The sequence below is a fragment of the Petromyzon marinus genome, unplaced genomic scaffold (assembly GCF_048934315.1).
Source record: "Petromyzon marinus isolate PM22_M1 ecotype Great Lakes invasive population unplaced genomic scaffold, UKy_Petmar_22M1.pri1.0 PM_G_Scaffold_208, whole genome shotgun sequence".
Classification (NCBI taxonomy): Eukaryota; Metazoa; Chordata; class Hyperoartia; order Petromyzontiformes; family Petromyzontidae; genus Petromyzon; species Petromyzon marinus.
Window position 1 is genome coordinate 50,059 of NW_027422771.1, and position 16,862 is coordinate 66,920.

General features: G+C 41.4%; 1 long non-coding RNA gene across 2 annotated transcripts; it reads left to right on the top strand.

Annotated features, from left to right (window-relative positions):
- Nucleotides 1-2,377: 2,377 nt before the first annotated feature.
- LOC142912554 (uncharacterized) lies at nucleotides 2,378-9,597 on the top strand. 2 transcript variants are annotated; one of them, XR_012934136.1, is made up of 4 exons: nucleotides 2,378-2,454; nucleotides 4,296-4,693; nucleotides 8,915-9,130; nucleotides 9,512-9,597. It is a non-coding gene; the product is annotated as an uncharacterized LOC142912554 (long non-coding RNA). The 2 variants fall into 2 exon arrangements; XR_012934135.1 differs by having other exon boundaries at nucleotides 4,296-4,663.
- The last annotated feature ends 7,265 nt before the right edge of the window (nucleotides 9,598-16,862 follow it).

Here is a 16,862-nt window from a genome sequence, read left to right on the forward strand (position 1 = left end):
ACAGCAACCACATCTTATAGAACACCGGAAAACACAGAAGCATCAGAAGATCCACAAGGAGTGGAGTCTGAAATCAGCTTGTGAAAGTCAAAGTGCCACAATAAGCCCATCCCTCTTGAAACAAGACCCGGAAGAAAATCCCAGCTTGGACACTTTTAAAGGTATCGAGGTGAAATATGAAGAGGTGATGGTGAAGAGGGAAGAAGTGAAGGTGAAGAGGGAAGAAGTGATGGTGAAGAGGGAAGAGATGATGGTGAAGAGTGAAGAAGTGAAGGTGAAATGTGAAGATGAAGATTCAACACCAAAATGGGACCTTCACATCGATGGAGGCAACGTAAAGCAGGAGGAGAATTCTCACTGTGAGGCAGAGTGAGGCAACTCCCAGCAGTTTGTGGAAGTGGAGGTGTGGGTGGACTTCCTCCGAGACAATCCAAAGTCAAGTGGAGACCCGGTAGATGTGTAAGCCAGAGACGATGTCGCTCCAATAGATGCACCTTTGTCACAGGCCTTTAATGACAAGAATGTGAAGTTGAACACTCAGTTCCTAGGTGCAACCTGCAGAGTAAGGGCGGCCAATCTTTGTGGACCTGTGGGTTGGGTAGATCTTTAACCAGGAGCGAGAGACAATAAGCTCCCAAGCATTCACTATGTTATTATATTTGCATTTACACGGTGCTTGCTTAACCGCCTCAGCAACACGAAGATTTGTGTCGTACCTCGTCTGAAACACTCGAAGAGCATCCCCAAGTAGCAGCTGCCCCTGTGTGGCACAAGGTGGTGGCCCTGCACCAGCCTGCATGTGGACAAGAGCCTGTCAGTAGGGGGCGATGATTGATGCATCATCTCAGTTGTGTAGTTTGTAGGTAATCTTGATTCGAAGCTTTCGTGACTGCAGGAATCCACACTCTTGAGTTCTTTTGGTAAAGTCACCACGTGGGTAGAAACATAACAGATCACGGCGTTTAGATCACAACACAAGCAATCGTCATCAGGTGGGACAACCACAGCAAGAGAAACTGCTGAAGTAGTAGGCGCCTACTCCAGCAGTTTCCTCTTATTGCTGCTGTGCTTGTCCCACCTGATGACGATTGCTTGTGTTGCCATCGAAACGCCCTCATCTATTATTTGTAGTGTAATGTTTAGAATTTGCTACATTTTGACCCAGACGCCAGCATGCAACGGCCTACTCGTTTTGAATGACGAAGCAATAGTACGTTGTACATTCACTGTTAAGCAGACGGTGCGTATTTGTAAAATAACTTCTTGTTAATACGATGTAACGTGATGCAGTCAATTTCGCTGCAGTAATTCAATGTTGTTAATATGCCCGTCAATGATTTAGAATGAATACTTGTCTGATTGTGCGCGTGCATGTAACATTTTGTCTGAGGGTCAAACATTGAATAAGTGATGTTAGGACAAAGTGTGTGTGTGTGTGTTTGGAAGTAACCTGTACAGAGAACTCAGGTGAGACTCATTGTTCTTGTGATACAGGTCAAAGGGTACTTTTGTGTTTCACAAAGCGTCTGCCTCTGGAGCAACTCATTGTCTTTGAAATAGGGAGCACGCTCGGATCATTCATCAGTTACAAGGCATACCACTTAAAAGTTACACGTATAGGAGGAGGTACATTCTCTACAACACGAATTGTAGTTTTGTCTTACGTGTTGACGTAGATTTTGTCTAGCTAGGACTATCAATGCTCCTTGCTGATTGACGTCTGGATGTTCGTACCTATCGGTTGAAGCAAACCCCACTGCTGTTGTTGAGACGCTGTGCACCAATAAGGGTCCAACACATTGACGGCCTTCAGGCCAGGAATGTCACAACATTTGCACACGAAGGACGCATTCACGCAAGTACCCCATGCTCCGTTTTGAAGTTTTAAAATGAAGCATCTTTGAATTGTGTTGTGTTTTGAATTAGATTATTTTATTTCTTCATTAAAAGCTTGTATCAATTTACATCTGGAAGACTTCATTGAAAAGGACATTTCGTGTGAATTTTCTCTCGTCATTAAGTAGATGGCCTTGCCGGGGGTTCGGTTCAATGCGGACACAAACAGTGTACACACACAATGTACACACACAGTGTACACACACACAGTGTACACACACAGTGTACACACACACAGTGTATACACACAGTGTACACACACAGTGTACACACACAGTGACACAGCGACACACACAGTGACACAGTGACACACACAGCGTACACACACACAGCGATACACACAGTGACACACGTGGTGTCAATAAAGTTACAGCCACCACGTGGTGTCAATAAAGTTACAGGAAACCGTGTGGTGTCAAAGTTACAGCCACCACGTGGTGTCAATAAAGTTACAGGAACCGTGTGGTGTCAATAAAGTTACAGCCACCACGTGGTGTCACTAAAGTTACAGCGGCTCAGGGAGGCGGACCGCGAAGCCTCGGCGAAAACCTCGTGCCGGTAAAACCCCTCACACCCCTTAGGCAGGGATCCCCTTGACCCCTCACACCCCCTAAGCAGGGATCCCCTTGACCCCTCACACCCCTAGGCAGGGATCCCCTTGACCCCTCACTCCCTAGGCAGGGATCCCCTTGACCCCTCACACCCCCTAGGCAGGGATCCCCCTATGGGCAGTGTTGAGTCTATGGTGCAGTGTTGAGTCTATGGTGCAGTGTTGAGTCTATGGTGCAGTGTTGAGTCTATGGTGCAGTGTTGAGTCTATGGTGCAGTGCTGAGTCTATGGTGCAGTGTTGAGTCTATGGTGCAGTGCTGAGTCTATGGTACAGTGTTGAGTCTATGGTGCAGTGTTGAGTCTATGGTGCAGTGTTGAGTCTATGGTGCAGTGTTGAGTGAGTCTATGGTGCAGTGTTGAGTCTATGGTGCAGTGTTGAGTCGATGGTGCAGTGTTGAGTCTATGGTGCAGTGTTGAGTCTATGGTGCAGTGTTGAGTCGATGGGCAGTGTTGAGTCTATGGGCAGTGTTGAGTCTATGGTGCAGTGTTGAGTCTATGGTGCAGTGCTGAGTCTATGGTGCAGTGCTGAGTCTATGGTGCAGTGTTGAGTCAGTGGGCAGTGTTAAGTCTATGGTGCGGTGTTGAGTCTATGGTGCAGTGTTGAGTCAGTGGGCAGTGTTGAGTCTATGGTGCGGTGTTGAGTCTATGGTACAGTGTTGAGTCTATGGTGCAGTGCTGAGTCTATGGTACAGTGTTGAGTCTATGGTGCAGTGTTGAGTCTATGGTGCAGTGTTGAGTCTATGGGTAGCAGTGTTTAGTCTATGGTGCAGTGTTGAGTCTATGGTGCAGTGTTGAGTCTATGGTGCAGTGTTGAGTCTATGGTGCAGTGTTGAGTCTATGGGCAGTGTTGAGTCTATGGTGCGGTGTTGAGTCAGTGGGCAAACGTACAAAATCAGCAGGGGATCAAATACTTTTTTCCCTCACTGTAGTAGAGACGATGGGACAAAGGGGTGTATCTACTTCATGTATTTTTGGTAAGCCGTATAATCTTGGTGGCCTGGCAGCAGAAGGTTTCAAAGATAACTGTTTGGTTTGATCAATTAATGTGGTTGAATCAGAAATGATTTTGGTTTGTATGACGAGGCTGTTGGTGGGATCTCTTTATTTTTGTATAGCTACCATCATTGAGTAATTCTTTAATTTTGTTGTTATATTCTATTTTATCCATGATGACAGTGGCATTGACCTTGTCGGCTGAGAGGATGACAATGTCATCCCTCTTTTTTAATTCATATAATAATCAAATTTGATTATTTTTATTTATTTATTCTTATTTAAATATAATCAAATTTGCTTAGTAAAATTTTAAACGGAATGTTATTTATTTATTATTTAAAATAATCAAATGTGATTATTTGTAAGTTTTATTTATTATTACTTTAAAATATTAAAATTTGGTTATAAAGAAAGGCTAAATTATTAATTAAATATTTCTGCCTTGATTTATTATGCAAAAGTGATCGAAATTGTGCAATTATTTTATTATTTATTCATTATTATTTAAAAATAATCCAATTTGATTATTTTAACATATAATGTTTATTTATTTATTATTTAATAATAATTGCATTTCATTATTTTAGTTTATACATTTTTATTTATTTATGCTTATTTTAAAAATAATCTAATTTGGTTTTTATTTATTTATTCTTATTTAAAAGTAATCAAATTTGATTATTTTTAATTTATTTTTATTTATAATGATTTTACAATAATCAAATTTGAGTATTTTTATTTATCATTTATTATTTATTTAATATTATAAAAATATAATCAAATTTTATTGTAGTCCGAGTCCGACCTAGGGGGAGGCCCACGACTGCTTCAGATCTCCGTCGCCGGCCCCAGTCGGCCGAGAGAGGCGTCACGTGACGAGTGGCTGTGGGGTCACACCAAGCCGCGCGAACATCGCCAGAGGCCACATCGATCCGAGAATCGATGTCACGCGTTGGAATCGCCCCGCCGCCGCCGCCCGCTGCTGCCGCTGACGCTCGGCGATCCGCGCGGGCGTCGTTTTCGAGCGACAGGATCGCGAATCGATTCCCTCCGGCGCTCCACGCCATCACGATGTTGACCACCGCCTCCGCCGCCCGGCACGCGGCCAAGCGCCTGGGAGTCAATGGCGAAGGCAACGACCGCGTCCAGGCGGGCGCGATGGTGAGCGTCAGTGACGAGCGACTTGACGAGGTGTTTTTATAACGAGAAGATGTTTCTTTTACTCCTCCTCGCCCAGAGCCTCGTTGTGAGGCCTGGGCCAGAGGCTTCACTCAGGCGACGTGCCACCACCACCACCAGCCGTGTTTATATTATTTAACGTGATTGTTTAGCTTTGTAACTCGCAGATTCCAGTGCCGTTGCGAAGAGCTTCTCGTTGTTGGTGTTGGGGATGGACCACGCGGACCACAGCATCGCTAGGCTCTGCTTACGTTCAGTAAAACGCGTTTTGGTAAACGTGGATTTCGTGTTCGTTAACACTTTGGGCTATTTCCAGTGTAATTTTTTTTATACGGCGTTTTCTCTTCTAAGGGTGGGTATTCTCTTTGCACTGAACTAAAATAATAAAAAAATATGAAACAATAAAAACATTACTCATTGTTTTTTTCGGTAAAGTCACGTATGTAGAAATACAATAAAATTATATTAAAACAAAAAACAATCACGACGTTTCAATCACAACGCAAGCGATCATCAGGTGTCAAGAACAAATCACGGAGGTAAATACAGCAAAAGATGAGAGACGAGAATTCAACAAACCTGAAACAACATTATGTGAAGCACATCCAGTCAGGCCAACAACACAGACACTTCCTGGCGGACCACGAATAAAAACATTGCCTACCAGGAAAAATTCGTTCATGAGGCTATCCACATATACAAGCACAGAGACAATTTCAACCGAGAAGATGGATTCTGGCTTAACAATCATTGGAAGGATTTGATAAACCATTTCGGGTCTTAATTGTTCACGCTTACGGTGGCTTTCAGACCGCATCCATTATTTTCGTCTCTCCCCTCCTCTTTTCAGAACATAGATGGACTGGTCCATCTGAACAAACTCTCAAATCGCTCTCCGTGGTGCTGACGTTAAAAAAAATGCCACTTTTATTCAAATTTTCTTGCTGTGGTTTTCACACCTGATGATGATTGCTTCTTGTGTTGCAGTCAAAACGTCGTGAGAATTGTATTGTTTTATATTTTTATTATTTTATTGTTTCCCTTCTACGTGGTGACTTTACCGGAAGAACCAAGAATATTAATCCCTGCAGTCACGAAAGCTTTAAATCAAAAGTTAAAATACTAATTAAGTAAAAATACCGATATGTTAAATGTCCCACGCGATAGCGTCGTGGGGTAGCTCTTCGACCCTCCCCAATGTGATTAAAAACTTTGCGGAATAAAACTTTACAGCGTCTACAAAAGCGCACCTGGCGGTGGGGGATGCGAGTTCCAGAGTTTGTAACTCGAGGGCCGTTTAGATTTAAAGTTAAACTCGCAAACGTTCTTAGTGATTACTGAAATGATGGCACTGAGCTATGGCCATTTTTTGCCAAACGGATGCAGATTTAAAAAGCCCTTTAATGCAAGTGTCTGCATCTGCTCCGATATCACTTGCCGGCGATGTTAGCCTTGGCTTTATTTTGGTGATTTTGAAAAAGTTTTATGGTTTGGCCATGATTGTTTTGTTGTAGTACGGAGTTAGACTGATGGCTTTAATCTTAGTTGTCTTGTGGTTGTTGTTGTTTGACTTGCATCCCACTGGGATTTTTGCACACAGCGTTGGTGTACGGTGCTATTTCAAGGATTATTTTGCTGTTTTTTCCTGGATTTTTTGTTTGCACAGTCACACAAAGTCACTTTAAGATGTTTTTATTGTTCATGTTTTTGTTTGTTGCGGTTGCACCCGATTCAAGAGCCAAATGGCTCACAGGGCTATACCAAATAAATGAAACTGAAAACTGTCTTCTCGGTATAGGAGGAAACAACAGCTTTGCACAATAGTCGTGTTGAGTTTGCTTCCTTGCCGACGTGCACAGGACACGTTTGAGGACCCACACAAGCCCCCACCGTCGGCTGTGGTTCACGTGCGGGGACTCTCGGACACAGCCCTCGAGTCGGACCTCGTGGAGGCCGTGCGGTACTTTGGCCTAGTCAGGTGACCAGTCGGTGGTGACCATTGCCCGCATGGGGAAGAAAGCTGTATTATTATTATTGTTGTTTACCGAAAACACCAAAGATTAATTCCTGCAGTCACGAAAGCTTTGAACCAAGTTTAAACCGCCTCTACGGGGAGGTGTAAGGTCTGTATCTTTGTGTCTGTCTTTGTGTTGTCTTGTGTTGTCTCTGCTTGTGTATCTGCCTTTGTGTCTGTGCTTGGATTTGTTTCTCTGTGCTGTCTCTGCCTGTGTGTCGGTCTTGGTGCTTCCGAATGTTTGCTGCCGTGCTCCACTTTGCTCTATGCATACCTCATGCTAAAATGTCCCATTGTCTCTCAGCCTTGCCTTCTCATGCTAAAATGTCCCATTGTCTCTCAGCCTTGCCTTCTCATGCTAATATGTCCCATTGTCTCTCAGCCTTGCCTTCTCTGCCTATTTAAGGCGACTTCACTGTGTGCTTGTACCTGTGCTGGTCCGCTGTACTTGAATGTCTATGTGTGTGTGTGCCGTCTGTATCTTAAATTTCATACTTAACTTGCAATTTAGCAATCTTTGAAATAACGTAATCAACCAGGCTTTGCGTTAATTGTGTTTTGACCGACCGTCTGTGTTGCTTTATTTGGTTTCCAAATTCTGCTAAACTCTTGTCTGTTTGGTATGCTTCTCTCTCTATGTCCCCTATTGTGTCGGTGTTAGTTCCCCCCTACTTGGGTGTCTGTATATACATCTGGGGTTATGTGTTTCCCCTCTCTCTTAAATTTAGCTCTTCTGTACCTGATGATGGCTGCTTGTGTTGCAACCGAAACGTCGTACGCTATTATGTAATTTTATTAATTCTTATTTATACGTGACTTTACCGAAAAAAAACAAAGATTATTGTTGTTATTATAGTTATTATTGTTATTGGTGTTGTTATTATTGTTATTATTGTTGTGGTGGTGGTGTTTGCGGACGTGGAGTGAACGTAGACCTTGGAAATTCGAGTATTACCGATTTTCGGTTCAATAACTCAAGAAATTGCATAACACAAAAATACTCGATGGTTCTTAAGCACGGGGTGGGAGATGCCCTTTCTGGGGGTGCAAGACGTGCCAGATTATTTTTTAACAAGGTAAATCCATCGAAACACATTGAGCACGGGCACGTACGCACCGCTACTTTGTTCCATCAAACCTCTAAATTAATAAACATTGTACGTTTTAAAAAAATATTGAGAACCAAAGGGGGGGTGGCAAGGCTGCAGGTTAAAGCTCAAGAACCACTTCCGTAAATAAAAAGTCGTGGCCGCGTGTGGCGGTGGACGAGAGGGCGCGGCGTTGCCCACGTCACGGCGTGATCGGCGACGCCGTGCGTGGCTTACTCGGGGCCTTGCCAGCCTGAAGTGACCAACCAAAAACCACTTCATCTTCTTTGGGGTTCTTTCGGTAAAGTCACCACCGCGTAGAATGAGAATAAAATAATAAATTAATAAAAATAACACGATAAAATTCTCACGACGTTTCGGGCCACAACACAAGTGGCCTTCATCAGGTGAAGGGACGAGACTGCCAAACTGAAATGGGACAGTCTCGTCCCTTCACCTGATGAAGGCGACTTGTGTTGTGGCCGAAACGTCGTGAGAATTTTATTGTGTTTTTTTATTAATTTATTATTTTATTCTCATTCTACGCGACTATACCGAAAGAACCAAAGAAGATGCATCCTTGCAGTCACGAAAGCTTTAAATGGAAACAAAAACCGTTTGTTTTTCAATTTCCCCAAGTCACGAATTCCCTCCGAATTAAAGTGCCGCTGCTGCTTTTGTTGTGCCGTCTGACAAAAGCGGCACACGTTCAACTGTGATTAGTAACCGTGTTAAAAATTAATATCTCGTATTGAAATGGTGCACACACGTACCTTGTTTATGTACGTTTGAAGAGGCTTCGTTTGTCAGGTGATACATCGACAGAAGAAGACTACATTACCCTCAAGATGTATTTTAAATATAATTATATTCTTACAGTACATTCAATTCCAACGTACTACACTGCCAAACTGAAATGGGACGTGGCATCTAACCTGCATCCAACCAGTCTCCACTCCGTTGCATGCATTGAAACATTTCTTGAGATCAAATGAGGTGACTTGGAGCAGACCAACCTCGTGTTTAACATTAACAACAACAGGCATGCGTTTTAAAGTCGGCCACATCTTTGAATAACGGCACTCGTTTGAATCGCTCCCTCCGTGCAGCTACGTGGTGATGATACTCAAGACGCGGCAGGCGCTGGTGGAGTTTGAAGACCCGGAGAGCTCCCGCAGCTGCGTCGACTACTCGTCCAAGGGCTCCGTCTACGTGTGCGGGCAGCCGGCCTACTTTAACTTCTCTACCAGCTAGAAGCTTTGGCGCCCTGGCGTCCTGGGGGACAACGGCAACAGCAACCACATCCTGCTCTTCACCATTCTCAACCCCATCTACCCCATCACCACGGTGGGCATTGTTACACTTACAGCAGCTGGACATTAATGTGTGAATAGTTTGTCGGGTGTGCCACGCACACACGCGCATGTTTCATTTATACGAGTGAAATTATGTCCGTTTTGGATTACAGTGAATGGCTTTGCTAAGGAAATTACATTGATCCTTTGGTTCATTTGAGGCAATTGAAGTCGTGTTTTTTGTTTGTGCTTTGAAGTCTACCAATGGCATTGAATAAAAAACAATATATAGACCTAATGTTGATTTTGGAAAGCGTTGATGTCCTGTATGGCTCGATCTTAAAAATTCACTGGAAAAAAAGCTTTTCAAATTTACTTGGTAATGCGTGCAAAATCACCTCGCTGCGTTTGTGTGCTCCATGTGGTCCTGCAGGATGTGCTTTACAACATTTGCAAACCATTTGGGCCTCTGCAACGCATTGTTATCTTCAGGAAGAATGGCCTGCAGGCCTTTGTGGAATATCCTTTCAACGAGATGCATAACCGTAACGATATGTCCGCCATTCACGTAATTTTACGTGTTATTTTGGAGATGCTAAATGTATTGTTTTTAAAATGAAATGGTCGTGTTTTCCTTAATTTTTGGCCACGTTTGTTTCGGTTGAGAGCGCCGAGAGAGCGAACTCATCTCTGAATGGAGCGGACATCTATTCGGGCTGCTGTACTCTCATAGTGGACTATGCAAGGGCAAGTACAACCGATACTTTGTACATTCACAAGTGTGTGCACCACAACCTGGGTTTTTTCACCCGCAGACCAAAGATTTCATTTAATATTATGAATTGACCACTTTGGTGAGCAAATAAGGCTGAATACACATGGCAATTCATTGCTAGATGAGGGCTTCCGCACTCGATGCCTGTTGTGGGGGTTATTTGACTTGTGTGCGGGGTAAAGGAGTGTAGCATATATTGTGGCAGCATAGAAATACAATGCACCCAATGGATTTTACAGCTGCCCACCACACAGCCCCACAACCTACAACAACCCATTGTGCATGACGGGCATCCTTGCCGTTGTCTAAAGTCAAACTTTTCCCAATTGATATTACCGTGTGAGGGTGGTTCTCATCTGAGCCAGTGCCCTGAGCCAGTTAATGGAAAATTCGCATCCAGTGGGAAGGGTAGAGTTGGTTTTCAATTCGATTTTATTTGGTGACGGGTGATTAACATTCAGCCATAGGCTGCTTTGCGAGACCTGCAGAGTACCTGAGGGGAGATGTTACATTGTTAGCAGGAAATAAAATTACAGAACAGTAATAACGAATGCATCATTTTCATAACGGGGTTATGGCACTTCAACATTTTTGAGGTATACGATCAAGGCTAACGCTTTACAGTACACGAGGAACACTGCGAATAAATAATACCGAGTTAGGCAGAGCATGCCAAACTTATGTGCGATTAAACAAGTTTGGAATTTAAATAGGCCACCGAGGGATAGCGATTTTTATCTGCAAACACGAAGGGAGCTTGTTCCAACGAAGAGGGATAATCAACACGTGATCTTAAAAAAAAACTGGTGGCAGAAGGCCACTGTTTTCCCACAACTCCGATAAGCACGCTTTTGCTACGTACGGTGCGAAAGTTTAGCTTATCGTTGACTTGCTACGTGTGGCAGCTCTTATTCATTCATCTCCCAGGAGGTTAAGGGTTGCGTTAAGTACCTCGGCTTTACCGCAAGTTGCGTGCCGTAATTGTCTCGGGGGTAATGACCGCTTAATAATTATTATGCTTGTAAATTTTAAATGGTTCTAAAGTTTCGATTTAAAGCTTTCGTGACTGCAAGGATTCATCTTCTTTGGTTCTTTCGGTAAAGTCACCACGTAGAATGAGAATAAAATAATAAAATAAAACAATAACATTATCACGACGTTTCGGCCACAACACAAGGTTGGGACGACAGGTTTGTTCCTTTCACCTGAAGAAGGCCACTTGTGTTGTGGCCGAAACGTCGTGAGAATTTTATTGCTTTATTTTATTATTTTATCCTCATTCTACGTGGTGACTTTACCGAAAGAACCAAAGAAGGTTCTAAAGTTATATAATTTTTTCCCAGCATCTATGCCCTATATGCTGGCCACGAATAATGTTTATCTTTTCCCCCTGCTGTGTCCTCTTTACAGGCGACGCGTCTGAATGTGTTTAAAAATGACTCTGAGACCTGGGACTTCACCAACCCTGGCCTCAAGCAAGGTAAGACCAATATTGAGCATATCAGAGCCGCGCTCTCTCGACAGCTGGTGGTGGTGAGCCCTCGGGTGTGTGGGGGGGGGGGGGGTGACGTTTTTAACGCAAGGGCTGGGGGGTGTGCACGGCGTGATGAAACAGGCATTGACTTTCTGTACGCGGCCGGCTTTGCCGTGTTATACTTGAAGATCAGTGGCCAAGTAGAGGGGGAAGTTTGGAGCGTTCTCAAGAGGATAATGCAGCTTCTGCACTTGAGATTTTGGTTGCAGAAAAATGTCACACCTGCAGACACTTGGTTGTCTTGAAGCACATTGGTGTACTGTTTACAATCTACAGAACTTGGTCGTTGTCACAGGAAGTTATTTGAAACGCCATTCCCCTCTTTTGTATCAATCATGCAATCACTGCAATTGTGTAGAGCTGGTCAAGGTTATTTTCGTTTATACCTATCTTCTCCATATATATAAAAGGCAAAGTTGTGAATATGTGTGTCTGTTCAAAATGTTTAGCGTACTTCCCGACATGCAACAAACTGGAAATTTGCCATGTGGGTACTTTCCAGACTGTACACCGTGCAAACATTACACAAATACACTTTTGTTTTTTGGGGGGGGGGGAGCTCGATAATGCATTTATTTTTTGCACGGCAAGTGAGCTGTGACGTCAAATCTGTCACGTGACCCGTAGTGTAGCGGTTAGCGCTACGCTGCGCTACGAACCCGGCGACCCAAGTTCGATTCCCGCTCACCGCCACCACCGGTGACGATTATTTTAACCGGTCCTGGGCCTCCCCTAGGTCGACTCAGCCTCAAACGAGTAACTGCTGTGGTGTGTGAACATCGCCACTGGGGAGACAAAGGCGGCCGGGCGTGGCGGATCCAAGTCCCGGGCGAAGCCGGGTAGTAACAGCTAGCGCAACATATAACTAAATAATCTTTGTGTTTTTTTAGCCCATGCTAAGCTTGCGTAGTTTACTCTGGGCAGATTGGTTTTAAACTCCTGCCTGTGTACTTTGTTTTTCTAGTTTACCCTTCACAACAATGTGGCAGTATAAGTGAATGTTGTGAAGAACAGGATTCACAAGGAGGCATGTGGCTGCTGGAGTGTTCAATAATCCATTGGATTAATTTTTTTGTTACCATTAAAGCTGTTGCCCTGGTACTGGACATGCGATAGACATTGCCATTAAGTTGGTGGCGTTTTAGATTTTGATCAGCTTTGAAGATTTTCCCAACGTCAAGTGCATGTGGCCCATAGGCGGGTACTCGGTTGTTCGGGGTGTATCAAGGCTGGGCATTTTTACACTACAGTGTAAAACCTTGCATTGCGAGCATAATTCGTTCCGGGAACGTGTTTGTAATCCAAAGCGCTCGTACATCAAAGCACTCGTCTATCAGTTGTGTGATCACGTGACTCACGGCAGTACAAAGTGTGTCTACACGTACACTGCTCGTATTGCAAGACCTCGCTCGTTTATCAAGTTAATATTTATTTTCAATTTTAGCTCGTCTTGCAAAACACTTGCAGACCAAGTTACTCGCAATCCAAGGTTTTACTTTTATATTTAGATTTACCAGGGTGTGTGTCTGTTGGATCAGAAGTAGGTGCCAACTTTCACTGGCATATTTGAGGTGGACATTGAACGTTGCGTTTTTATATTTTGTAGGGTTGAGAAACCTTGACTGCATTATGTGGTGTCTGGATACTTAATACGCCTATTTAATAAACCTATTTAATAAGTATTTAATGAGCCTATGTATTAAGTCTATTTAATAAGCCTTTTTAATAAGCCTATTTAATAAGTCTATTTAATAAGCCTATTTAATAAGCCTATTTAATAAGCCTATTTAATAAGCCTATTTAATAAGCCTATTTTATAAGTATTTAATGAGCCTATTCAAAAAGTCTATTTAATAAGCCTATTTAATAGGGCTATTTAATAAGTCTAAGTTGCTGAAATAAACCTATTTAATAAGCCTAAGTTGCTAAAATAAGCCTATTTAATAATTTAATAAGCATAATCTTTCGGTAAAGTCACGTAGAATGAGAATAAAATAATAAATTGATAAAATAAAATAACACAATAATATTCTCACGACGTTTCGGCCACAACACAAGCGGCCTTCATCAGGTGAAGGGAGCGAGACTGTCTGGTAGGACAGCGCTGGAGTGAGAGAGCCACGTTCAGATCACGGCTTTTAAGCTGTGTGAGAGGAACAAAGAGCCTTGACGAAGGAATTAGCATAAAATTTAGCATTGAAAAGGCTGAATGATTAGCTTGTGACTGGTCACAGAAATAGCTGGTTCAATGAGCCACTCTGTCTACAGGAAAGCTACCCATACAGATGCTTACTTGAAACCGGATTCCCACCACCATCCATCCCAGAAGAACTGCCTCATCAAGACTCTATACCATAGAGCCCAATGCATTTCCGACCAGGAACACATAAGCAGTGAACTCAAGCACGTACACCAGGCTCTCAGGGCTAATGGCTACTCCGACTACACAATCCGCAAAGCCATCACTCCAGTCATGAAGAAGGATCCTCTTGTGGAGCCACTCAAAACCATCACCTTACCCTACATTGCAGGGGTCACTAAAAATATCTCCAAAATCCTGAATAAACACAAGATCCAGGTCCGATTCAACACAGTACACAAAATCCGTGATTTAGTTCCATCTGTAAAAGATGCTCTTCCAGACATACAGTACCCGGGCGTTTACAAACTAAAGTGCCTCTGTGGTAGTAGCTACATTGGAGAAACCAAAAGACATATCTCGGACCGCATCCGCGAACATAAAGCAGACTTGAAACACGGTAAGACGAACTCCTCTGCCGTGGCAGATCACTGTTACAATTCAGTGGGCTCACATGACATTGACTTCTCCAAGACGGAGGTTCTTTGCAAACCAACTGGCTACCATGAGAGATTCGTTCATGAGGCCATTCACATATACAAGCACAGAGACAATTTCAACCGAGAAGATGGATTCAGGCTTAGTAACCACTGGAAAGATGTGTTAAATCATTTCTGTTCTTAATTAATTGTAATTTTACGATGACCTTCAGACCGCAGCTCTTTCGCCAGCATTGCCTCTTAATACCTCTCACACCACGGTTAATGGTATGGTTTACAACATGGAGTATACTAGGGCTTCGCAGCTGTCTCTCTCCCCCTCCTCTGTTCCGACCATGGACGAACTCGTCCGTCTGAACGGGGCCCGTAGCTATCCGTGGTACGGAAATTTGAGGGTAAGAATCCACCCATTTTTTCGCCATATAGCATTGTGATATATAACGACTTATGGTTGGTAGCTTAGCTGATTGGAGAATATAGAGTTTATTGATAACATGAAGGTAATTTATATTTTAGTTTTTATTGGTTCACTATATAGTACTGTGAATAGCTCAATGCTAAATTCGCCTAGTTATTTCAATGCTAAATTCTCCTGTTTTGATTTGTACTAAGTGCCTCGGTGAATGTGTATGCTCTGACTTCAACGTAACTATTTCTGTAGCAGATACAAGCGATTGCCTTAATTTAGCTATTTCAATGCTAAATTCTATGCTAATTCCTTTTAACAATGGGTGCCTCTGCGGAGGTGTATGCTTTAACTTTTAACATAGCTATTTCTGTGACCAGTCACAAGCTAATCATTCAGCCTTTTCAATGCTAAATTTTATGCTAATTCCTTCGTCAAGGCTCTTTGTTCCTCTCACACAGCTTAAAAGCCGTGATCTGAACGTGGCTCTCTCACTCCAGCGCTGTCCTACCAGACAGTCTCGCTCCCTTCACCTGATGAAGGCCGCTTGTGTTGTGGCCGAAACGTCGTGAGAATATTATTGTGTTATTTTATTTTATCAATTTATTATTTTATTCTCATTCTACGTGACTTTACCGAAAGAACCAAAGAAGATGAATCATTGCAGTCACGAAAGCTTTAAATCGAAATTTAATAAGCATAAGTTGCTGAAATAAGCCTATTTAATAAGCCTAAGTTGCTGAAATAAGCCTATTTAGTAAGGCTATTTAATAAGTCTAAGTTGCTGAAATAAACCTATTTAATAAGCCTAAGTTGCTAAAATAAGCCCATTTAATGAGGCTATTTAATAAGTCTATTTAATAAGCCTATTTAATACGCCTATTTAATAAACCTATTTAATAAGTATTTAATGAGCCTTTTTAATAAGCCTATTTATTGAGCCTATTTAATGAGCCTATTTAATAAGTCTATTTAATAAGCCTATTTAATACGCCTATTTAATAAGTATTTAATGAGCCTATTTAATAAGTCTATTTAATAAGCCTATTTAATAGGCCTATTTAATAAGTCTAAGTTGCTGAAATAAGCCTATTTAATAAGCCTGAGTTGCTGAAATAAGCCTATTTAATAAGCCTAAGTTGCTGAAATAAGCCTATTTAATAAGGCTATTTAATAAGTCTAAGTTGCTGAAATAAACCTATTTAATAAGCCTAAGTTGCTAAAATAAGCCTATTTAATGAGGCTATTTAATAAGTCTATTTAATAAGCCTATTTAATAAACCTATTTAATAAGTCTATTTAATAAGCCTATTTAATGAGTCTATTTAATAAGTCTATTTAATAAGCCTATTTAATAAGTATTTAATGAGCCTATTTAATAAGCCTATTTATTGAGCCTATTTAATAAGCCTATTTATTGAGCCTATTTCATACGCCTATTTAATTAGTCTATTTAATAAGCCTATTTAATAAGCCAATTTAATAAGCCTATTTAATACGCCTATTTAATAAGCCTATTTAATACGCCTATTTAATCAACCTCTTTAATAAGTATTTAATGAGCCTATCTATTAAGTCTATTTAATAAGCTTTTTAATAAGCCTATTTAATAAGTCTATTTAATAAGCCTATTTAATAAGCCTATTTAATAAGCCTATTTAATAAGCCTATTTAATACGCCTATTTAATAAACCTATTTAATAAGTATTTAATGAGCCTATGTATTAAGTCTATTTAATAAGCCTTTTTAATAAACCTATTTAATAAGTCTATTTAATAAGCCTATTTAATAAGCCTATTTAATAAGCCTATTTAATAAGTCTAAGTTGCTGAAATAAACCTATTTAATAAGCCTAAGTTGCTAAAATAAGCCTATTTAATAATTTAATAAGCATAAGTTGCTGAAATAAGCCTATTTAATAAGCCTAAGTTGCTGAAATAAGCCTATTTAGTAAGGCTATTTAATAAGTCTAAGTTGCTGAAATAAACCTATTTAATAAGCCTAAGTTGCTAAAATAAGCCTATTTAATGAGGCTATTTAATAAGTCTATTTAATAAGCCTATTTAATACGCCTATTTAATAAACCTATTTAATAAGTATTTAATGAGCCTTTTTAATAAGCCTATTTATTGAGCCTATTTAATAAGTCTATTTAATAAGCCTATTTAATAAGCCTATTTAATAAGCCTATTTAATAAGCCTATTTATTGAGCCTATTTAATAAGTCTATTTAATAAGCCTATTTAATAGCCTATTTAATAAACCTATT